General features: G+C 42.1%; 1 long non-coding RNA gene across 1 annotated transcript in view; it reads right to left on the reverse strand.

Annotated features, from left to right (window-relative positions):
- LOC126073409 (uncharacterized) overlaps positions 1–26,084 on the reverse strand; it is a 33,122-nt gene extending 7,038 nt beyond the window's left edge. Inside the window, exon 1 of the long non-coding RNA XR_007516735.1 lies at positions 25,929–26,084. This is a non-coding gene — a long non-coding RNA (uncharacterized LOC126073409). The remainder of the gene's footprint in view (positions 1–25,928) is intronic.

Raw genomic sequence — 26,084 nt, forward strand, 5'->3', positions numbered from 1 at the left:
GCTATCCTATCATTTCTCTTTCATTTACTAGCTGTAATACATCTAAAAAGGGAAACTTCTTTCATCAGCTATTTTGTTACCCTGAAGTTCATATACAAAGTCAGGCTGCCTGGTTCATCCCAGCACCACTTTCTGCTAGCTCTGTGACCATAGGCAAGTCATCAAATCACTCTGAACTCGTTTTTCCACCTATGAAATGGGAATGATCATATTACCTAACTCATACAACTATTATTGTTATATGAGGCATTGGTGGTTCAGTGGTAGAATTCTTGCCTTCCACGCTGGAGACACAGGTTTGATTCCCAGCCAGTTCACCTCGTGCACAGCCACCATGTGTCTGTCAGTGGAGGCTTTCATGTGGCCATGGTGCTGAGCAGGTTTCAACTCCCAAAAATCAGTCAGTGAAAATGCTATGGCTCACAATGGTCCAATCCACAACCAGTCCTGGGAATGGCACAGGACTGAGCAGCATTTCCTTCCATTGTGCATGGGGTTTGCCATGAGTTGGGGGCCTACTGGGTGGCAGCTGACAACAACGGAATTGTAATGATTAAAGGGTATGATACATGTAAAGTTCCCGGCATTTAAGCATTTCATGGATGTGAGCTGCTATCCTTATTTTTATTGTTAGAACAACAGTTTCCTAACCAGCACCTACAGAAGAAGAATGCTTGGTAGGATTGGCTTTTTATTACTTTCATTACCACAGGCTTATCACAGCCATCAGTAGAATTGTTCCAAAGAAGGACGTCTTACCCCTGCATAGCACTTGTTATAGATTGAATTGTGTCCCCCCAAAATATCTGTCAACTTGGTTAGGTCATGATTCCCAGTATTGTATGATTATCTGCCATTTTTCATCTGATGTGATTTCCCTATGGAATGATGTGATGAGATGGATTAGTGGCAGCTATATTGATGAGACCTACCAAAAATCTAGGAAAATTGGAAATCGTCAAAAATGAAATGGAATGCATAAACATCAATATCCTAGGCATTAGTGAGCTGAAATGGACTGGTATTGGCCATTTTGAAGCAGACAAACATATAGTCTACTATGCTGGGAATGACAACTCGAAAAGGAATGGTGTTGCATTCATCATCAAAAGGAATGTTTCAAGATCTATCCAGAAGTACAATGCTGTCAGTGATAGGATAATATCCATACGCCTACAAGGAAGACCAGTTAATACGACTATTATTCAAATTTCCGTGCCAACCACTAGAGCGAAGGATGAAGAAATAGAAGATTTTTATCAGCTGCTGCAGTCTGAAATTGATCGAACATGCAATCAAGATGCATTGATAATTACTGGCAATTGGAAAGCAAAAGTTGGAAACAAAGAAGAAGGATCAGTTACTGGAAAATATGACCTTGGTGATAGAAACAATGCCGGAGATCAAATGATAGAATTTTGCAAGACCAACGACTTCTTCATCGCAAATACCTTCTTTCACCAACATAAACGGCGACTATACACATGGACCTTGCCAGATAGAACACACAGAAATCAAATTGACTACATCTGTGGAAAGAGACAATGGAAAAGCTCAATCTCATCAGTCAGAACAAGGCCAGGGGCTGACTGTGGAACAGACCATCAATTGCTCATATGCAAGTTCAAGCTGAAACTGAAGAAAATCAGAGCAAGTCCGCGAGAGTCAAAATATGACCTTGAGTATATCCCACCTGAATTTAGAGACCATCTCAAGAATAGATTTGACGCATTGAACACTAGTGACTGAAGACCAGACGAGTTGTGGAATGACATCAAGGACATCATCCACGAAGAAAGCAAGAGGTCACTGAAAAGACGGGAAAGAAAGAAAAGACCAAGGTGGATGTCAGAGGAGACTCTGAAACTTGCTCTTGAGCATCGAGCAGCTAAAGCAAAAGGAAGAATTGATGAAGTAAAAGAACTGAACAGAAGATTTCAAAGGGCCTTTTGAGAAGACAAAATAAAGTATAATGACATGTGCAAAGAGCTGGAGATAGAAAACCAAAAGGGAAGAACATGCTCGGCGTTTCTCAAGCTGAAAGAATTGAAGAAAAAATTCAAGCCTTGAGTTGCAATAGTGAAGGATTCCACGGGGAAAATATTAAATGATGCGGGAAACATCAAAAGAAGATGGAAGGAATACACAGAGTCATTATACCAAAAAGAATTAGTCGATATTCAACCATTTCAAGAAGTGGCATATGATCAGTAAGGGATGGTACTGAAGGAAGAAGTCCAACCTGATCTGAAGGCATTGGCGAAAAACAAGGCTCCAGGAATTGATGAAATATCAACTGAGATGTTTCAACAAACAGATGCAGTGCTGGAGGTGCTCAGTCGTCTATGCCAAGAAATATGGAAGACAGCTTCCTGGCCAAGAAAGGTGTTCCGACCGAATGTGGAAATTATAGAAAAATATCATCAATACCACACGCAAGCAAAATTCTGCTGAAGACCATTCAAAAATGGCTGCAGCAGTATATCGACAGGGAACTGCCAGAAATTCAGGCCAGTTTCAGAAGAGGACATGGAACCAGGGATATCATTGCTGATGTCAGTTGGATCCTGGCTGAAAGCAGAGAATACCAGAAAGATGTTTACCTCTGTTTTATTGACTATGCAAAGACATTTGACGGTGTGGATCATAACAAACTATGGATAACACTGCGAAAAATGGGAATTCCAGAACACTTAATTGCGCTCATGGAGAACCTTTACATAGATCAAGAGGCAGTTGTTTGGACAGAACAAGGGGATACTGATTGGTTCAACAGCCATGGAAGCAGCAGTCAAGAGATCAAAAGATGCATTGCATTGGGCAAATCTGCTGCAAAGGACCTCTTCAAAGTGTTGAAGAGCAAAGATGTCACCTTGAAGACTAAGGTGCGCCTGACCCAAGCCATGGTATTTTCAATCACATCATGTGCATGTGAAAGGTGGACGATGAATAAGGAAGACCGAAGAAGAGTTGATGCCTTTGAATTGTGGTGTTGGTGAACAATATTGAATATACCATGGACTGCCAAAAGAATGAACAAATCTGTCTTGGAAGAAGTACAACCAGAAAACTCCTTAGAAGCAAGGATGGCGAGACTGCATCTTACATACTTTGGACATGTTGTCAGGAGGGATCAGTCCCTGGAGAAGGACATCATGCTTGGCAGAGTACAGGGTCAGCGGAAAAGAGGAAGACCCTCAATGAGGTGGGTTGACATGGTGGCTGCAACAATGAGCTCAAGCATAACGACGATTCTAAGGATGGTGCAGGACCGGGCAGTGTTTCGTTCTGTTGTGCATGGGGTCACTATGAGTCGGAACCGACTCGATGGCACCTAACAACAACAACACTAAATTAGACAGTGTCTTAAGCCAATCTCTTTTGAGATATAAAAGAAAGAAGCGAGCAGAGAGACATGGGGACCTCATACTACCAAGAAAACAGCACTGGGAGCAGAGCGTGTCCAAGGGCCCTGAGGTTCCTATGCATAGAAGCTCCTTTACCAAGGGAAGATTGATGACAAGGACCTTCCTTCAGAATCGACAGAGAGAAGAAAGCCTTCCCCTGGAGCCGGTGCCCTGAATTTGGACTCGTAGTCTACTAGACTGTGAGAGAATAAACTTCCCTTTGTTGAAGGCATCCACTTGTGGTATTTCTGTTATAGCAGCACTAGGTGGCTAAGACAGTGCTCCTTCCTGATGCTTGTGAATGTATTCAACAATCTGCTATGCAGAGAGGGCCCATAAGAAACCCATAGGACTCAGTGATAGGAATCAGAGCAACACAATTGCCAGGATTGTCTGGGGGCCTGGGCAGTCCCACCTCTCCCAGGGAAGAGCTCTAGAAGGCAGAAGCCCTTTTAGCAATGTCTCTAATTTATTAAATATCTCTAAAATGTCCTTTCTTTGGAAACTCCCATTAAGAACATATTTACTCTTCCTCTGGTTTAGGCAAGTCAGTAAATTAAGCCTATTGTCAGAACAGTTGGGTTGCTCATTTATAAGGATAAGAATTTTATAAGGCTTTGTAAAAACCACTCAGGCATATTTAGGGCCTACAGGCATTCTCATAATTGGCTCTGAGTTTGATTTCTGTATTTCTGTGCATTTTAAGTCTTTATATTGCCACTTACCTCCTCTTAATGGTCTCCACTTAGTGAGGGATTCTGGAGTCTTTGGTAGAAGGTATAAAAATAAGAAGCTGTTTGTAAGTCAGTCTTGTTGTGTTGTAAAGGTAAATCTTATTTTAGTTGCTTAACACCAGACGCTGAGTTTCTAGAAAGTATCTTGTGCTCTCCAGCATTTATTTATAAGAGGACTGGGGCAGATAGGGAGCCCTGGTGGTGCAGTGGTTAAGATCTTGGCTGCTAACCAATGGTTGGCAGTTCAAATCCACCAGCTACTCTTTGGAAACCCTATGGGGCATATAGTTCTACTCAGTCCTATAGAGTCTCTATGAGTCTGAATAGACTCAGTGGCAATGGTTTACAGGGCAGTTAGTGGGGCCTCTGGGGAGATACTACTCATGAGGGGTACCAATTGCCATGGAGGTGACTCTGACTCATGGTAACTACATGTGTGTCAGAGCAGAGCTGTGTTCCACAGGATTTTCAATAGCTGAATTTTTGCAAGTAGATCACCAGGCCTTTCTTATGAAGTGCCTCTGGGTAGACTCAAACCTCCAACTCTTCAGTTAGCAGCTGAGCATGTGGACTGTTTATACCATCCAGGGACTCCATGAGGGGCAGAGCCTATGGATTTCTCCCTTTGAGGCCAAGGAATAAAATGCTGTACTATTTTCTTGGTACATGCTCGTGTTAAAAGCTTGGGCTCTGGGTCTGATTAAACCTTTATTAGCTGCTTAGCCCTGACAAAACTATTTAACCTCTCTTAGCCTTAGTTTCCTTGTCTGTAAAATGAGATAATAAAAGTACCTATTCACGGGGTTATTGTGAGGATTAAATGGATATACAAGGAAAGCACTGAGCACAATGCCTGGAAATTTTTAAGGACTCAGTAACTATTATTATTGTGGTTACCAGACATTGGTCCTGGCTGGCCAGGTGTTATATCACAATTTTTGATTAAAACAATATTTAGTTGGGATATTACCAGCAATAGAAAAGAACACAGTCATGATACACACAACTTAGATGGATCTTTAGTTATCTTGTGCGGCCACAACAAAAATACTACAGGTGGGTGGCTTTAAAGAACATAAATGTATTGTCTCACAGTTCTAGAGGCTAAAACCCCAAATCAGGGCACTGATTCTTGAGGAAGGTCCTTTTTTGTCTCTTTCAGCTTCTAGTAGCTGCTGGAATTCCTTGGCATTTCCGAGCTTGTAGATGGACCCTTACATGGACCCCCGTGTGTATCTCTGTGTCTGTGTATCTATTCCGCTCTTTTTATAAGACACCACTCAGAAGAAATTAGGTTTAGGACCCATTTTACTCTGGTAAGAGACCCAAGTGTTGCAGTGGTTAAGAGCTATGGCTGCTAACCAAAAGGCCAGTAGTTCGAATCCACCAGGCACTGCTTGGAAACCCTATGGGGCAGTTCTACTCTGCCCTATAGGGTCACTATGAGTCAGAATCGACTCGATGGCAATAGGGTTTTTTTTTTTTTTTTTTGGTTACTCTGGTATGACCTCATTAACATAACCAAAGAAATATCCTATTTCCAAACAGGGTCACATTCACAGCCTCAGGAGTTAGGACTTCAACATATTTTTTTGGATGACACAATTCAATCCATAACACTTCTCAAGGGCATTATGCAAAGTGAAAAATGCCAATCTCAAAAGACCACATACTGTGTGATTCCATTTATATAAAACATTCTTGAAATGACAAAATTATATAGATGGAGGACAAATTAGTGGTTGCTAGGGACTTTTCTGGTAGGGATTTAGAAAAAAAAATTTTTTTTTTTTAGGGATTAGGGACAGTGGGAGGGAAAGCAGTGTATATGACTTATGGAAGGGAAGCATGAGAGAAATCTTATGGCAGTGAAATAGTTCTGTGTTTATTTATTTATTTATTTTGCCAGTTACTGTATCTTGATTGTGGTGGTGGTTACACGAATCTATACATGTGGTAAAATGGCATAGAACTACATACACACATTATACCAATGTCAATTTCCTGGTGGATATTGTAGGTATATAAGGTGTAACCATTGGGGGAAACTGGATGATGGGTACATGAGTCCTCGCTGTACTGTCTTTGCATTTTCCTATGAATCTATAATATTTTAAAAACAAAAGTAAAGACCAATACTTAATGTTTACATTATTAAGTCTAAAAATAATTCGTAGCTAAGCCACATAGAATACTATGATTACATTTCCTTTCTTGTATGACATTTCCCCCCTAGATTTAAAAATTGCCTATTTCATTTGCTTTGTTTTGCTATTTTCATAGTACTTATTCTTCCCAGCATAAAGAAACAAAAAATCCTCACAACTGGGCCAATAACCAACATCATGATAAATGGAGGAAATACTGACATTGTCAAGGATTTCATTTTACTTGAATCCACAATCAATGCCCATGGAAGCAGCAGTCAGGAAATCAAATGATGTATTGCATTGGGCAAATCTGCTGCAAAAGACCTCTTTAAAGTGTTAAAAAAATTTTTTAAAAAAGCAAAAATATCACCTTGAGGGCTAAGGTGCACCTGACCCAAACCATGATATTTTCAATTGCTTCATATGCATGCAAAAGCTGGCTGATGAATACGGAAGACTGGAAAAGAATTGATGCCTTTGACTTATGGTGTTGGCAAAGAATATCAAATATACCATGGACTGCCAGAAGAACCAACAAGTATGTCTTGGAAGAAATACAGCCAGAGTACTCCTTGGAAGCGAGGATGGCGAGACTTCGTCTCACGTACTTTGGACATGTTATCAGGAGGGACCAGTCCCTGAAGAAAGACATCATGCTTGGTAAAGTAGAGGGTCAGCAAAAAAGAGGAAGACCCTCGATGAAATGGTTTGGCACAGTGGCTGCAAAAATGGGCTAAAACATAACAATTGTGAAGATGGCACAGGACCGGGGAGTGTTTCAGTCAGAACCAATTCAATAGCACCTAACAACGACAACAATTGTTCCCAAACTGTCGGACTCTGAAATCCCCCTCAATACTATCAAATACATTAGGAAACCCATCAGTTCTATTTTTTCTTGATGACATCTCTCCTGGAATGCTCTGTCCTCCAGTTTCAATCTGGACCTGCTGCTCGTGACGTTGATTCTGTATCCATTTGCATAGGAGAATATCCAATGGTCTCTACCCACCTAAGTCTTAAACTGTGATTTCTACAAGGTGCTGAGATTTCAGAATATGTGTTTTTCTTTCTTTCTCTTTTTTTCTTTTTCGCTTACCTGTGTTTTCTAATTTTGTTGTAGCAATTTGCATCATTTCTGTTATGCAATCATAATATCCCTGGTCATGGAGCCCTGGTGGCACAGCAGTTAAGCACTCAGCTGTTAACTAAAAGGTCAGCAGTTTGAACCCACCAGCTGCTCCGTGGGAGAAAGATGTGGCAGTCTGCTTCCGTGAAGATTACAGACTTGGAAGCCCCCTGAGGCAGTTTTACTTTGTCCTGTAGTGTTGCTGGAAACCCTGTTGGCGTAATGGTTAAGAGCTACGGCTGCTAACCAAAAGCCTGGCAATTTAAATCCACCAGGAACTCCTTGGAAACCATATGGGACAGTTCTACTCTGTTAGGTCACTGTGAGTCAGAGTCAATTCAACAGCAACAAGTTTTATAGTGTTGCTCTAAGTCTGAATCGAGACAGTGGCAACATGTTTTGGTATATCCCTTGTCATGGAAAGAGGGAGGGAGTGGCAAGAAAAAAAAATAAAAGGTCTTGCTTTTAGCTGCTTGAACACACATATGGAATCACGCCTGTACCCCTCTCCAACTAATACAGCCTCTGTTGTTGTTAGCTGCCATGGAGTCAGCCCTAAACACCATATATAATCCATCCCCACGATTGGTTGAGTATCAGACCATTTTGCTTCGTGGGGTTTTCATTAAGCTGATTTTCAGAAGTAGATCACCAGGCTGCTCTTCCTCATAGTCTCTGAAACCAAAAACCAAACCCGTTGCCGTCAAGTCGGTTCTGACTCATAGTGACCCTATAGGACAGAGTAGAACTGCCCCATAGGGTTTCCAAGGAATGACTGGTGGATTTGAACTGCCAATCTTTGGTTAGCAGCCAAGCTCTTAACCACTGCACCACCAAGACTCTGCACAGTCTCTAAAAAAAAAAAAATTTTTTTTTTTTTTCACAGTCTCTACAGGGTGGTAAATGGGGGTCTAAGAGTGCTTATCTGCCTCTTCATCTTGCCTGTCCCTTGGTACATGAGGACAGGGCCCTAGTCCTAGACTCTTGGTGGCATCACGAGATCACCTTTCCATTCGTAGAAACCAGCACCCCCTCATGCCCAACATCCTATCATTCCCAATCTCATTTTTAACCCCTTTGCCTCTACCCTCACCTCAGGCTCTAACTTCAGTTATTGCTCGTTTTCAGCAAGTTCTAATTCTATAGCTGGATGTATAGCGTGAATATAAGTGGGCTTTAGAGCCTAAAACTGGAAGAAAGCAGGGAAAGAGGTACAACTTGTATGTTTAGTTCTATGTCATTTTTTGCATGTGTAGACTCATGTAGCCACCACCATAATCAAGGTACAGAACTATTCCATCTTCTGAGACCTCAGAATGGAGTGTTTAAAAGACGAGCAGGCCTAGCTCATTGCCAAGTTTAAACTCATTCTGATTCTCTCACACCTTACTAAAGAGTCTTTTATCTCTTTCCAACTTGTTTTACTTTAAGAAAAAAGGAGCCCTGGGGGTGTCGTGGTTAAGCCCTCGGCAGCTAACCAAAAAGTCGGCAGTTAGAACCCACCAGCTACTCAGCAGGAGAAAGATGTGGCAGTCTGCTTCTGTAAAGATGAGAGCCTTGGAAACCCTATGGGGCAGTTCTACTCTGTCCTCCAGGGTTGCTAGGAATCAGAATCAACTCAAGGGCAATGAGTAGTAGTATTAGTATTTTATGAAAAGTGACCTTCTCTTCAGTGCCAAAGAAAAATTAGTATTTTATGAAAAGTGACATCCTCTTAGGTGCCAGAACAGGAAATTCCACCAAACCTGGGTAAAAGGGAGGAAAAAAAATACTGTGTGATGGTAGTGAGAAGGAAAGGACCTCTCACATTGGCTGAAGGGGCAAGCTCCTCAGTCCATCACTTCTCTCAAAATAAAGCCGACTCTGGGGGGAGCGGGTGCGCCCCTTTGGGGCCCAGAGGTTGCCATGAAGTGCTGAGCCCACCATCTCCAACAGTTTCCGCATTGAGGACGCTCCCTCATTCCTTGCAAACTCATGTGGGGGTGTGTGTGGCATCTGAGAACACATGTTATGTGAAAAAAAAAAAATCTTCAAGAAAATTTAACCTAGTTGGGTAGAAATAAGCCTTGTCTCCTCGGAAATTTTGAGGCAAAACCCACCAAACAATCCAGAGAGCAATCCCACACGTTTTCTGTGGTAGATTTTCTGGGAGTGGATTTGCCACCTTCTGTCTGGTAAAACAAAAAACACGTTTAACAGGCCCCTAAATTCCCCTAGCTGCATTTGTTCTACGTTCAAGAGCAAAGTCATTAACGATATGTTAGGTAAGACCTACATTCTCCATCTTCTATAATCTCTCAAGGTTTTTGAGTCTATTAAAAACACTTCCCAGGAACAGTTCAAGAAAAATGATCTCTTTAAAGTACAGCTCACCATATAATAGGATTTTTTTTTTCCCTATGTCCTTCCCATAGTTGCTCTTAACAAAATGTCATGATTCAAGTACACAGTCCCTGGGAATCCCTTGGCATATTAAAGTGTTTTGAGTTTGCTAATTTGATTTAAGAAACAGCCTGGGTAACCTATGTAGAAGACATATCCAAACCTTCGCTTTAGATATGATGTATTTCCTTAAGTGCATAAAAGACCTTGGAAATTCTTAATTTAATCAAGATTATTCACCTTGGCAAGATACTCCTGTGTAGACAGGCAGCAGAGCCAGATGAAAGCAAGTCTTTGTATTTGCATAAGCCAAGAAGAGCCGCGATTTTACTGTGGAAGCAGAACAAGGGCTGGGTACAATTCCAAATTCTAATTATTAGAAATAGAGTCAGAGAGCAAATTTTTCACTGTAGACTAAAAATTTCTAAAGAGTCTCCATATTAGGATCTTTTTTTTTTTTTTTTGCTGTTGTTCTCTCATTCTCTCTCTCCCTCCCTCCCTCTCTCTCTTTTTTATTTATTTATTTTTTTTGCTTTGTCATTTAGCCACCTGCATAGTTTTTTATAGATAAATTGTTAATGAAAAAAAAAAAAGGTTCTGCTGACATACTCAGTTTTTATTAAAAATCCCAGGAAGTCAGAGCCTTACGGGCAAGGTATGAATTAGAGGAAAGAAATGAGTTATTCATTGTTTCTTTAACTTTATTTAAAGGCTGTCACTTTAATGATGGTGCAGTGTTGCTAAATCAAGGAGGCCTTAAGGCCTCCTTACTTTAACCAGCGTCTTTAAAGACCACACGGAATTCATTTGTTTCCTATCCTTTCTCTTCCCCCTCTTCTTGCTCAGGAGCCTCTTGGACTCTCCTGGCAAGTGTCGAAGTCCGCTCTTATTTTCTGAGTTTTAACAAAACTGAGGTCTCTCTCTTTGGCATTTTTTTTTTTGCTTTCATTTTACTTTTTCTAAAAAAACACCTTTTTTTCCTCCAAGGATACACAAAATCACTGTCAATAGTGATCATCTCCGGAGTGTGGGAGTGGGTATGGACAAGAGGGGGGCTTTTGCTCTTAACTTCTTTCTTTTCAGCGCTATTAAAATTTCATTTTACTGCAACATATGCTACCTTTATTATTTTTAAAATATTTTTTATCTGATTACAAGTAGTGTATGTTTAGTGTAGCTGCAACTGACTTGTAAAATGAAGAAAAGCAAAAAGGATAAACGCAAAAGTCATTCCCATCCTTCTCTGTGCCTGGTGAGCCATCGTCTACAGTGTAGACTCCACATAGTACCTCCAGAGAGGTACCCTCCAGACTTCCATAGGGTGGGAGAAAGCAGCAGGAGTAGACTCATGGCTGGGGAAAGGTAGTTGGGGTCTAGAGGATTTTTGGAGTCCCTAGTGATGGAGATAAAAAAAAAAAAAAAAATTTTTTTTTTTTTTAGTGATGGAGATAGTTAAGTGCTGGCTACTAGCTGAAAGCCTGCAGTCTGAATCTACCCAAAGGTGCCTTGGAAGAAAGGCCTGGCAATCTACTTCAGAAAGGTCACAGCCATTGGCAGGGGTAGGGTAGGGAAGGTAGAGCACAGTTCTAATCTGACATACATGGGGTCACTATGAGTGGAATCAACTTGACAACAACTAAGACAACCAGTTTACAGAATTTTTATAATTTCTCAACCAGTCCATTTTTTTAGCCACACCCACCCCCTTGAGATATTCTGGGGTTCTGAGGAGCAGGACTGGATTGCGTCTCAGTCCTTCCACCCTATCCCTACCCCACAGATGGCCATCCTTTAGGGTGTGTCAAGTAAGATAATGCTCATCTGTTGGCTTTCAAGCTTCTCAAATTTTGTTGATAAATATATGTTCTGCTGTTGTCTCCTCTCCTGTTCTGTAACCTATGAGTTTTTGCCTTTTTGATCCTCTTAATGTAATTCTGTAGGATTTTCTGAGAGGGTAACAGTAAACACATACATTCAAGTTGCCATCTTTAACTAGGAGCGCCCACACACCATTTGAAATATTTTACATTATTTTAATGACTGCGTAATAACTCTTGCATATAAGTGGGCCATAATTTATTTGACCTTCTAGGTACACTTTTTGCCTGTATTATTTATTTTCTTAAGATAAAATACTAAATGCAGATCAGCAGAGCCTAAGAAAATGAAAAGTACTCCCACACCTTGAAAGTTGTCCATTGTCTCTCCCACCAGAGGCTTATGGGAGTGCTCCCCCTTCCTCTCCCGCTGAGCCTGCCAGCTCCCTGATGCTCCACTTTCTCTTAGATCATCTCTCCTTGAAAAGTGGTCCTCTATTCTGTTTGATTTTACCTCTGCTTGGCTGCTGTTCCCCACACAGAGCTCCTCTGGGCCTCGGGGACTCAGCTCACCTAACTAGGACCAGCATGTCCTGCATTGCTCTTCAGGGCTCCCTTCCAAGGATGGTTTGTGTTCTGCATAGCATTGAGCCTAGATTTCCATTTTGGCTCTTCTGTACAGGAAGCTTCATCAGGATGCTGCTGGCCCTTTGCGTTTCAGCCCTGTTACCTCTGAAGCCTATGCTCTGATATTTTCTCTGTTCATCTACTTGTTGGTGGAATGAATATTTGTGCCTTAGCCTTATCAGTCTATATCTCGGAATCTCTTAGGCAAGACTTAATCTGCCTGCGATTTTGTTACCTACTGTTGGTAAAAAAGGAACTTGCTTAAAAACTAGACATATTCTGTTTATAAATGTATTTTCTCTCACCAGAAATCTGCAGGGTAAAATGCTCTTATTTTTCGAGCTGCTAAATTTTTCATTGTCTAAATTTATTGGCTTAGGTATATTTTGGGAAGGAGGGGAGAGGGATGTTACATAGTTCAGGTTGGGCTTGTCTTCTCCTAGTTCTAGACAGCAGGAGGAGCCCCTGAGGACATTTCTAGCACACTCTTCAAACCCGACTTTAAATAAGGGCTTGAGAGTAGTGCACAGGGCAGGAAGTTTACCTCCATTTAAACTTCCAGTAATGGAAGCACCACCTGCACTGCATCTGCTAATGCCCAAGTCACAAAAACACAGCACTATTTGTAGTTTTCAAGGATAACACCTCAAAAGCCAAAAGATGGGGATTAAAAAAAAATAAAAATTTTTTTTTTTTTTTTAGACTCCATGAAATTCTCTCGATACCTTTTTCTTATCTCTTCTCCTGAGTGTTTCTGTCTTTCCAGAGTTTGTCTGGCTATTTAGCAAGGTGTGTCAGCTTGTCTATTTCTATTGTTCACTCAATATATCTATTTCATTCTTCTTTTCATTTTTCTCTCGTTATTTTTTTTTCTTTCCTTCTTTCCCTCATCCTTAACAGGTTATAACATAGACTATGACCACAATTTACATTTTTGGTCTGTATATTGAATAGTTGTCCATTTCCAGGTCTATGTATTAAATAGATTTCTGGTCCCAATCTTAAAGGGAGATGATTAAAGTCTTTTTATATATCTATCTCTTTAAAATATAAATTACTTTTGAATTATTTGTTTCTTGGCTGCATTTTCCCCTTGTGGGTCAGTATCACCTGGTGGCAAGGTTTCTTGACCCAAATGAGCATTCCTTGATTAAAGCCCCAAAATGCTATTTGTTCCAGTCATTTCTATATGTCCATATATCCTTCTGAAGTCCCTGAAAGGTGCAAATGATTAATGTGCTCAGCTACTAATTGAAAAGTTGGAGATTCAAGTCCACCCAGAGGTACCTCAATTTTTTTTAAAGGTACCTCAGAAGCAAGGGCTGGTGATCTATTTCTGAAAAATCCATCCCTGAAAACCCTATGGAGCACAGTTCTACTCTGACACGTGTGGGGCCACCAGGAGTCAGAATCAACTCCAAGACAACTGTTTTTTTATGTATCCTTCTTGGTTAGTTAAAAACTGTTATTAACAGCAAAAAGATGTATTTCAAATATGGATAATAAAAATAAAGTTAACCTTTATTGAGTGCCAGGTACTCTTCTAGGTATTTTACATGTAATCAACTCCTTTGCACTTTACTCAAATACCACTTCTCAAGAGGCCTTCCCTGGCCACTCAAACTAAAATGTCAGCGCCCTTGTCCCTTCCCATCTCTTTTGTTTTTCCACTTGAGTGCTTATTCCTATCTCACATACTATATTTATCATTATTTACCTTGCTTATTTTTCTCTCTCTTTTTAGAAAGTATGCTCCCTGAGGGCGTAGATTTGTGTGTGCTTTGATCATTGCTGTACCCCAGGTGCCTAGAGCAGTCCCTGGCACATAGTAGGTCCTCAGTAAATATTTGTTGAATGAATAAATGAACCCTATAAGGTATCTACTATTATTATCCCCATTTTAAAGATGAGAAAACTGAGGCACAGAGCAATTGGATAGCTTGGTACAGACAGTCACACAGCTTGTAAATGGCAGAGCTGGGATTCTAACCCTAGTGGTCTGGTTCCATAGTCCTTGCTCTTAACTATTCCAAATGCAAAAACACCAACTATCCATTACCCATATTTACTTTTTAAAGAAAAAAAAAACTATGTTTTAAAGAAAAATAAATATAGGAACAGTTCAAGCTGTCTTTTTAACCCTTCCCAGCCCTGTTCCCTTCCCACCCCCCTCAGATATAACTGCTGTCCTGAAGCCGGTTGGTGAGTATATATTTTACTGTTTGGAACTGCCTTCTTGGTGGCTTCTGGGCCACAGGCGGGAGCAGTGCTGGGAGGTAGAGAGGATTCCCATACTTGAAAACTCCCCAAATCCATCTCCCAAGTGAAGTATTGGCTGCTTTTGTTCCTTTCACTTTCCTTTTTTTTCCCCACTTACACTCATTTTTCTAGCTGAAAATAGAAAACCTTATCAGATTGGAATAACAGTCTTTCTTGCAGTAGTTTTTTTTTTCCCCAAAGACTGGATGAATTTGGGCCTCGTCAGAAAGCCATCTGCTGTGTACACACAGACCTATGTATTTACAGCCAGAAAAAGAAAATGAAGGAGGGGGAAGCCCTCGCTTAGTCATCTTCAAACAAAGAGCTGTGGCTTGCTAACTCCACGCCTGGGACAAAGGCTGACCCTGGGCGGTGTGCACTGACTGGGAACGAAGGGGCGAGGTTTCTGCATTGTGCTGGGTGCCCACGCCAAACTTTGCCAGCCAAAAAAGAAAAGGTGCTTAACAAACTGGAAAGAAGACTCCAAGCCAGCTCCTCTGAGTCCATGCCAGTTCTCCATAGAAAATGGTCATTTGATTTATGGTCTGCTGCCATTGCATTGCCATCCCCTTTACCAGAGACACCTAATGAATTCTTATTCGTCTTGTGTTAGACCCCACTGGTCCTGGTTCAGAACTCTCATGGGAAATGCCATGAAGTTTTCAGAGGGCACTTCTCTCAAGCCACAGGGCTATGCTTGCTGCCCAAGGGAATACTCACATTTGCTGTTATAGAGTAGCAGCATAAGATAAAGGGTTTCTGCTGAAATGATTCACTCTTTACCCTCCTCAATCTGCTTCCCAGAACTGCAACAAATCAATTACATCATGAAAGACTGGGTTCTAAATCAAATAGCTTCATAGTCCTACACCACCAGACTGGCTACCATCAAGTTGATTCCAACTCATGGCGACCCCATGTGTGTCAGAGTAAAACTGTGCTTCGGATGAATGGCTAATTTCTCAGGAGATCACCAGGCCTTTCTTCCAAGCTGCCTCTGGACAGACTTGAACCTCCAAATTTTCAGTTAACATCTGAGTGTGTTAATTATTTGCAGCACCCAGAGTCTTCTTCATATTCCTAAGAACATCCAAATACATTTTTTAACCTGTTTAATTTTTCAAGTCTTTATTTTTTATAAGTAAAATAGTAACAGCCTGGTTATAAAACATTCAAATATTACACAAATATACAACTTAGCCACATCATGATAAATGGAGAAAAGATTGAAATTGTCAAGGGTTTCGTTTTACTTGGATCCACAATAGATACCCATGGAAGCAGTGGTCAAGAAATCAAACTACGTATTGCATTGGGCAAATCTCCAAAAGACCTCTTTAAAGTATTAAGAAAAAAAAACAAAGATGTCACGTTGAAGAGTAGGGTGCACCTGAACCAAAGCCATGGCATTTTCAATAGCCTCACACACATGCAAAAGCTGGACAATGAATAAGGAAGACTGAAGAAGACTCGATGCCTTTGAATTGTGGCAGTGGCAAAGAATATTGAATATACCATGGACTGCCAAAAGAATGAGCAAATATGTCTTGGAAGAAGTACAGCCAGAATGCTCCTTAGAAGCGAGAATGGCAGGACTACTTCTCACATACTTTGAACATGTTATCAGGAGGGATCAATCCCTGGAGAAGGACATGATGCTTGGTGAAGTAGAGCATCAGTGCAAAAGAGGAAGACCCTCAATGAGATGGACTGACACAGTGGCTGCAACAATGGGCTCAAGCATAACAACCATTGTGAGGATTGCCTAGCACTGGGCAGTGTTTCATTGTGTGGTACACAGGGTCGCTATGAACCAACTCGATGGCACCTAGCGACAACACACATACAACTTAGAAAGTTAAAGCCCTTTGTTATCCCTCCTCATAGTTCTTAACAGTTTGATATGTATTCTTCCAGAGTTTTTCACCATTTGCACACTTTAAATTTATCTGAAATTTTATACTGATAGCACTTTCTGCTTCCGGTAGTAATTACTCTCCCATTTCACTCTAGTTGCTGATTTAACATTTGGCTTCCCTGCCAGACTCTAATCTCCATGAGGACCTAGATGCTCTCTGTCCTGTTTAATTGCTGTACCCCCAGGGTCTAGCACTGTGCCTGGAACACAATTGATACTCAGTAAAAACTTGTCATAAGAATGAGTCTCACTCAAACTTTGTTAAGCAGGCAGAACCGCTTCCATCTGCCTTTTCATTGATAAAGAAGTAGAAATGATGCTTGACTTGTCCAGGGTCACAGCTATGAAAGAGGGAGCTGGGTCTCAAACTCAGGTCTTTTCAGACCAAATTGGGAGCTCTTTCCATCAAAACACATCTTCCTCTTAGTAACTGCCAGAGAATCATGACCATGGCCCCAACTGCGACTGAATTTGCATCCAGTTCCCCCATGAAGCTTTTCCATTTCACACAAAGGGAATAATGCTGAGTTCGGGTTTGACATTTTTTAGTTAGAAGGAAATGAGAGAGAGGAACGATTATCATTCAGTATTTCAGAAGATATGACAGTGTTCCGGGAATGACTTGTGACGTTGCTTGCTGAGTAAATTACTTGAACATAGAGTTCAACTCTGTCAGGCCATGCTGACAGAACCGTGGGCCTCTCTTAATTCTTGGCTTGTTCCCGCCACACCCCCTTCCCAGAGCTGCACACAATTAGCCTCCAGGAGCTCAGGCAACCCGGTTTCTTCATGGTGTGCTGGAGACGAAGGTCTGGTTTGCACCCTGCAGTGCAGTGAGGCTCTACACTTCCGGCTGAATGCGGAGTGATACTTCATTCCAAACACGCAAGGCTGCGTGAGGAGTAGAAGAGCTGCAACTGCTCAGACAGTCTCAGGCACGCTACCCCTGAGAAGAGACTGACCTCCCAAATGACTTTCCTTTGTGGTGTAATTTTTTTTTTAAACCACTCAACAGAGAGCATAACTTTATTTTCAGAGGGGACAATTTTGTCCAGGGAGGAATTGTGCCAATTCTGCAACATTCTGTTACAATTAAAAGGACATTTGTCTTTCTTCTGTTTTGATTTTGCTTCAAGCCCGTTTCAGTTAGAAATTCTGATATAGTATAGCTAAAGGTAGACCTTTTTACACTCATTGGTTTAATCATAGAAAAAGAAATATTCTCTCCCTTCAATGCTTTTTCTGTTCTCCCGTCTTTCCCCCGTCCTCTCTCTTGCTGAACTTCCTCCCTCTTTTCTTCCTTTCTCCTCCCTCCCTTTCTCCATTCCTCCCTTCCTTCCTTCCTAGGTACCAAAAAAACAAACCCATTGCCACTGAGTTGATTCCAACTCATAGCAACACTTTAGGACAGAGGAGCACTGCCCCAGAGGCTGTAAATCTTTATGGGAGCAGACTGTCACATCTTTCTCCCACGGAGCAGCTGGTAAGTTCAATGGCAGACCTTTCAGTTAGCAGTCGAGCACTTTAAGCACTGCACCATCAGGGCTCCTTGCTCCTATATACAGTATGTATCTTTTAAATATTGTTTTGTAAACCAATTTGTTCATAGAAGACATTGATTGTATACTTTATTTCAAAAGTAGTATGCAAAACTGACAACAGATACTAAGATGTCTTAAAAAGTTACTCATTAAAACTATATCAGATGGGAAGATAATGGAAAAGACTATAAAATCCATGTATAGTTCCAAATACATATGGAAATTAAGTATATTATAAAAGTAGCAATTCAAATAAAAAGAGAAAAGATAGATTATCCAATAACTTGTGGTGAAAACCCTGGCTAGCCATTTGGAAAAAGTAAGTCTGAATCTAAACCTTGTTTTTTATATCTAAATAAAATCTAGAAATATCAAAACAAAAGCCCAAAACCATTGCCATCAAGTTGATTCCGACTAATAGCGACCCAATAGGACAGAGAAGAACTGCCCCATAGGGTTTCCAAGCAGCAGCTGGACCACTTTGCCACCAGGGAATATCATCATAAGTTAATGTAAAAAATGAAACCATATCCTACTTTGGTGAGTAGTGTCTGGGGTCTTAAAAGCTCGGGAGTGGCCATTTCAGATACATCTATTAGTCCCATCCCATCTGGTGCAAAAGAGAATGAAGAAAACCAAAGACACATGTTAAATATTAGTTCAAAGAACTAATGGACCACATGGACCACAGTCTCCATCAGCCTGAGCCCAGAACTGGATGGTACCTGGCTACCACCACCAACCACTCTAACAGGGATCACAATAGAGGGCCCTAGACAGAGGGGAAGAAAAATGTAGAACAAAATTAAAATTCACATAAATAATCAGAATTACTGGTCTGACAGAGACTGGAGGAACCCTGCTAACTCAGAACTGAAGCCACTCCCAAACTTGACCCTTCAGCCAAGGTTTGGACAATAACATACACGTGAGAAATGTGCTTCCTAGTCAATCAAGTATACAAGACCAAATGAGCAACACCTGCCCAAAAACAAAGCCAAGAAGGCCGAAAGGGACAGGAAAACTGGACTACAAATGGACACCCAGAACCCAGGGTGGAGAGGCAGAGTGTGCTGACACATTCTGGGGATTGCAACCAATGTCACAAAACAAATTGTGTATAAATTTTTGAATGAGAAATTAATTTCCTCTGTAAACTTTCACCTAAAGCACAATTTTAAAAATGAAACCAATAAAGGAGTAGAAAATAAGTAAATTTTCCATAATTTGGAGACAGACTTTCATAAATGTGAAAAATTTCAGAATAGAAAATATCGATAGATTTGGCAATATAAAAATTCAAAGCTTCTCATCAAAAAGATACCTATAAGTTAAAAGGTTGAATGGTAGGGGACAAATTGTGAGAATACAGATGACTTGTATAAGGTTAATATCCTCAATATACAAGAAGCTTTTACAAAGGAATAAAGTTTGGTTATCATCAGGTGGTGGGATTTGGGGCAATTCTTACTTTATAGTTTTCTGCACTTTTAATTTTTTTACAGTATTTTTTATACCTTAAATCCATTGTCAGTTTGAAAAAAAAATCCATATACCTTTTTTCTTTTATGTAGATGGGCATCTTTTTCTTTTAGTCCTTAGATCTGAAACCCAAACAAATTTTTCTAAAATGTCCAATGGTTCTGCTTTTCAGTATCCGTCCTTGAGCATAGCCTTCAACATATTTATGTAGTAAGCAAATGACCAACTAAAAAAAATAAGATACATGAAAAATAGTGGGAAAAAATCATAAGGCAGAATTTTAGTAAGGAATGGCAGACCCCACTTTGAGGTCATTTATTCTTTCACTGGTAAGAATCTAAATCTTTAAATTAAAATTTGAGTTTTTTTTTTAAAAATGAGGATCCACTTAACAAAAACTCCTTTATTTTTAATGCCAAAGTCCTTTCTTCCTAATATAGGTTTTTCCTTCCCCCTCTGTTCCTCCTCTCTTTTTTCCAAACATCTCGGTCATCCCATTAAATAAAATGTATGATTTGAATTTCAATTTTACTGAAGCTGCAGGTAGCATTAAAGGGATCACACAGATGAGCGAGTCTGAATGTCACTTCACATAAATTTACATAAAACTTCAAACAAAATTATGCAGGCTCTAAAAATTCTTCTGAAAAAAAAAAGGGAGAAAAGTATGTATTTAGTGAGCACTCACAGTGTGTCAAGCACTGTGTTGGCCCACTTTATTTATGTCATCTCATTTAATCCTCATAACCAACAGGTGAGGCCAGGATTATCATTCTCATGTTATGGGTGAGAGAACAGACTCTGAAAGGTCAAATGATGCGCAGGAAGTCACATCACCCTGATTCAAGCACCCATGTGTGGCCTTTCTCCTACACCCATGATCTTTCTCCAACATATACATCTTCTATTCTCTAAGAGAACTTACAAGCATAAATTTGCTCCATGGTCCTGGGAATTCTTTGGTGGTGTCTCAGATTGTCTGCTGACCGCCAACGCTTCACCTCAGCTGCAATGAGTCCCTGTTGCTGATGCTGGCGCCCAGGGTGGTCATCTTCTGCCTCAGCCAAAGCTGCTAGCATCCTGGCTTCCCTCACTGCAGAAAATGACTCCTAGAAGCTTGTGGCTTTGTCACACTTGTGTTTTGTGTTTTGATTCTTCACATTTTATTTTCTAATACTTAAGCCAACACTCATCTGTCAGTCTGTTGTGCTATGGTGGCTTGCGTGTTGCTGTGATGCTGGAAGCTATATCACTGTATTTCAAATGCCAGCAGAGTCATCCACGGTGGACAGGTTTCAGTGAAGCCTCCAGACTGTGATAGACTAGGAAGAAAGGCCTGGTGATCTACTTCCAAAAATTAGCCAATGAAAACCTTATGGATCACAACAGAACATTGCCTGGTATGGTGCTGGAAGATGAGCCCCTAGGTTGGAAGGCATTACACGATACCCCCAGCAACGGACTCAAACATACCAATGATCATGACGATGGTACAGGACCGGGTATCATTTCCTTCTGTTGTATATAAGGTCACCATGAGTCAGAGCCGAGTCAACGGCAAGTAACAAAGATGTCTAATGCTTGAAGGAAGAGTCTAGCATAGGGGCCCAGACTTTGGCTTGGCTCTGCCAGTTACTAGCTGTGTGCCCCTGTGCAAGCCACTTAAGCCCAGTTTGAACTCAGTCTGTTTCTGCCTTTGAAAAAGAGAGATACCACTAGTACATAATGGGTCCCTGGGTTTGCACTAAGCCTAGCGAACTGCTTCCATAAAGATTACAGCCAACTGGCATAATAAAATCTATTAAGGAAACATTCTGCATTCCACTTTGGAGAGTGGCGTCTGGGGTCTTAAATGCTAGCAAGCGGCCATCTAAGACGTATCATTGGTCTCAACCCACCTGGAGCAAGGAAGAATGTAGAGCACCAAAGACACAAGGTAAATTATGAGCCTAAGCGATAGAAAGGACTACATAAACCAGAGACTACATCAGCCTGAGACCAGAAGAACTAGAAGGTGCCTGGCTACAACCAATGACTGCCCTAACAGGGAACACAACAGAGAACCCCTGAGGGAGCAGGAGAACAGTGGGATGCAGACCCCAAATTCTGGCAAAAACACCAGACTTAATGGTCAGACTGGGACTAGAGGGACCCCGGCAACCATGGTCCTCAGACCATCTGTTAGCCCAAGACAGGAACCATTCCCGAAGCCAACTCTTCAGGCAGGGATTGGACTGGAATAGCGGATGGAAAATGATACTGGTGAAGAACGAGCTTCATGAATCAAGTAGACACCTGAGACTATGTTGACATCTCCTGTCTGGGGGGAAGATGAAAGGGCAGAGGGGGCCAGAAGCTGCCCGAATGGACAGGAGGAGAGAGAGTGGAGGGAAGGGACTATGCTATCTCATTAGGGGGAGAGCAATTAGGAGTGTATAGAAAGGTGTATGTAAATTTTTGTATGAGAGGCTGACCTGATTTGTAAACTTTCACTTAAAGCACAATACAAATTAATTAAAAAAAAAAAAAAAAAAGATTACAGCCAAGAAGCCCTATGGACGGGGCGGATTAACCAGTAAACACTGTATGCATGGTCTTAGAGTACACGATGAGTCGGAGCTGACTTGACAGCGCCCAACAACACCACCACCACCACCCCCCTCCCACCAGGCCTGTGGTCATCCCATGCTTGCCTCGGTTCTAGGGCAACTCCAATTTAGGCACCAGCCTAATCTGTCATAGACCCTGTTGTTGGTTTTGAGTGCCTTCCAAATAGATTCCAACTCATAGCGACCCCATGTGACAGAGTGGAACTGCCCCATAGGGTGTCCTAGGCTGTAATCTTTACAGAAAAGCCCTGGTGACACAGTGGTTAAGCACTAGGCTGCTAACCAGAAGGTCAGGGGTTAGAACCCACCAGTCCCTCCGTGGGAGAAAGATGTGGCAGACTGCTTCCATAAAGATTATAGCCTTGGAAACCCTATGGGGCAGTTCTACTCTGTCCTGTAAGGTCGCTGTGAGTCAGAATTGACTCAACAGCAGTAGATTTAATCTTTACAGGAGCAGATCACCAGGTCTTTTTTCCGAGGAGCTGCCAGGTGGGTTCCAACCACCAACCTATCGGTTAGCAGCTGAGTGCTTCACCTTTCACCACCAGGGCACCTTAAGTCTCTCCTAGAACCTAATATAACACAAGGCTGACATGCTCATGGAATCAGTGTTGAATTAAACTTTCCCTTCTGACAGTTCTGCCGGAAACTAATTCCGACATAACAATACAGAGGCCGGCTGGTGCAGGAACGTCATCCAGAGCAGTTGGAAGCTGTTGGACTGTGGACTACTTCTTTCTCTGCACAGGGGAATGCCCAGCGCGGCTGTCCTGGGGACATGAAGAGGGGCAGGGAGATGGAGCTGCTGTGAGGCCCCCTTTTCTCAGGGCCTTTCTTTCCTCCCTCATCCTCACGTGGTTTCGGAGCTTCCTTAGGGGATAGATCTCTTGGTGCTAAGGCAGCAGGGCTCATTGTCCCATTGCTAGTGGCCTGACGGGAAACTAGGTCCACAGCCTTTACTGGTTAGGATTCTAGGACTAAGAGAGATGGCTCTGCTACCAGTAACCAGCTGCAGCCTCACTCCATTACTCCGTGGCCTCCACACACCTCAACTCCCTTGTTTGCAAGCATTTGCTTATGCGGTTCCCTCTGCATGGAACGCCTTTCCCAGTAACTGCCGGTGAAAGTCCTCCACACCCTCACAAAGTCCCCAGGCACCTCCACTGCCATTTCTATCTGTTTAGGCCTCTTCTTTATCAGTGATACAGTCCTCCACGTGTGCCTGAGGCCGTGCATATTTCAACCTAATCGGTTTCCTTTGTTTTCTTACTTCATTGTATACTTTCGAAAACATAATTCAAAGAAGAGGTCCATACTTCCCCTGATTTCCAAAGGCACCAAAAAGGTTAAGAATCCTTGATCTAGATTGTGTTTTATGATTCTGGAGCTTGGAGACCCATACCCTCCACGTCTGACACTGCCCAGCACACTGTAGGCTCTCAATGCCTGGTTGTTGACTGGAGCTGGGCCACCGTGGGTGACTCAGGTTCCCAGTCCTCACAACCAGATGTGGCTGTGAGCCCTGAAGCATGAGTTGCTTAGGGAGGAGGCATGTCCAGTGGCCGGGCCCAGTTAAGCCAATTGCCATTGAGTCAACTCGGACTCGTAACGATCCTGTGTGTGTCAGAGTAGAACTGTGCTCCATGGGGCTTTCGGTGGCTGATTTTTGGGAAGTAGATCACCAGGCCTTTCTTCCAAGGAGCCTCTGAGTGAACTCGAACCTCCAACCTTTCAGTTAGCAACAGAGCATGTTAATGATTTGCACCACCCAGGGACTCCCTCCAGGCCCAGGGTCACTTAAATTGCACATGTCCTGCTCAGCTGCTCTGATGACCAGGCCCCAGACTGGCTCTGGGGCTCCTGTGCTGCTGACCCAGCGTGACACGTCAGGCAGAACCAGGCACAAGCAAGGACACAGCCTCCTGAGGTTACACAGAAGGCTGCACCTTAGGGCCCAGATCTCAAGTACTAACTACAGCTTCAGCAGAATTTCCTTTTGGCTAATTTGTCTTCTTTAGTATCAAGGGAGGAAAATCAGGCTCATTGTTCTGCTCTTAATAAAATAAAATTCAATCTGGAGAAACGGGAGAAAGCCGGTGGTGTCTGTTCCACTATGCAAGTCTGCTTCTCACTAAAAGTGATGGAGGGTTAACACGAGCACACAAAATGATAGAATTTTTATGTCCCTAGAAATTCCTCATTATACATTTTACCACTCCATAGGGTGTTTAGTGGTGAATGGTTCACAGCCAGGGATGTTCTAGGAAAACCACAGGGATCTGACTAACGAAACGCACGAGGACAAAGCCGAGAGGAAAGGGGAGAGGGACAACTGTCTTTGAGCATCTACTGGGTCCCAGGCTCTGCATTACAGACACTGCAAACCTGTTCTCATTCATCCTCGTAGCAATCCTCTGAGTTAGGTATGATGATGCTCAGTTTATGAATGGAGAGGCTATGGCTCAGAGAGGGTAATAAACTAATCCACAGTCACACAGCTAGTGAGAAGCAGGGCTGAATTTGAACTCAGCTAGCTTTGTCCCACCATAAAGTTTGTGCACTTCCGAATCTGTCAGGTGGTTTAGGGTGAGTGCAGCTTCGAGTTCCACCTGGATCTGTGAAGTGACAGATGTTTGGCCCTTTCATCTTGATCTGTCTGTATGTCTATGGCCCCTGGGGCTGACTAACCTAACCACACTCATTGACGTGTGGGAGAAATATCCCACTGCTAATATATCATGGACTGCCAGAAAAACGAACAAATCTGTCTTGGAAAAAATATTTGCTAATTACAAGCGAGGATGATAAGACTTCATCTCACATACTTTGGACATGTTATCAGGATGAGCCAGTCCCTGGAGAAGGACGTCATGCTTGGTAAAGTAGAGGGTCAGCAAAAAAAAGGAAGACCCTCAACAAGATAGATTGACACAGTGGCTGTAGCAATGGGGTCAAACATAGCAATGATTGTGAGGATGGTGCAGGATCGGGCAGTGTTTTGTTCTGTTGTACATAGGGTTGCTATGGGTCGGAATCAACTTGACGGTACCTAACAACAATAAACAGAGGGACCAAAACCAATTGCCGTCGAGGTGACTCTGATTTATGGCAACCCCATGTGTTTTAGAGTAGAACTGTGGTCCATAAGGTTTTCCATGGCTAATTTTTCAGAAGTAAATCACCAGGCCTTTTTATCAAGGTGCCACTGGGTGGACTTGAACCTCCAACTTTTCAGTTAGCATCTGAATGAGTCAACTGTTTGTACTGTGGAGGGACTCCAAATGGAGCAAGAGGCAAAGTAATGGCAGCAGCGCTCAGCCAGCCTCCCAAAGAATTGTGAAGGACAAGGCATCTGCTTTTCTGAAATTTCCAAATTCCTTGTTGTCTTTGCTTCTTGGCAATTCCGTTCCCTCCCAGCCACCATCTTTTCTATTCCGTCCCCTGACCTCCTAATAGCAGCTCCCTTCTGTCAACCTGCCCCCAGCAGAGGACTTTATAAACTAATTCTCCCTGACTCTGATAAGGCCAGAGATACTTATATTTTCCAGGAGCCAAAAAGTCTTAAGCCTAAGGAATGAATTTCTAATTGTGGAGGTCTTTGGAGGTGTTGGGTTAGGTAACCTAAGGGAAGGTATGGGAATAAGGGGAAGGAAGAAACGTCTTCCCTGTGAAGCCCCTGGAATCATATCAAGTAGGCAGTTGCCAACAGTGAAATTAGCCTTTTACAAGGCAGTATCCAGATGGGAAACCTGGAGCTTAACTCTGTAACCACTGGGCTGGTCTTCCTGAAAATTTTTCCCATGTCCTGTTAAATACCCCCCAGGGTTTGCATGGAGCCCTGATGGCGCAATGGTTAAGAGCTCAGTTACTTACCAAAAGGTCAGCAGTTGGAATCCAACAGCAGCTCCTTGTGAACCCTACAGGGCAGTTCTACCCTGTCCTATAGGGTCTCTAGGACTCCACGGCAATGGGTTTGGTCTTTTTGGTTTAGGGTTTGCATGGAACCATTATTCACTCCTTTGTTTCTGA

The sequence above is a fragment of the Elephas maximus genome, chromosome 3 (assembly GCF_024166365.1).
Source record: "Elephas maximus indicus isolate mEleMax1 chromosome 3, mEleMax1 primary haplotype, whole genome shotgun sequence".
Lineage (NCBI taxonomy): Eukaryota > Metazoa > Chordata > Mammalia > Proboscidea > Elephantidae > Elephas > Elephas maximus.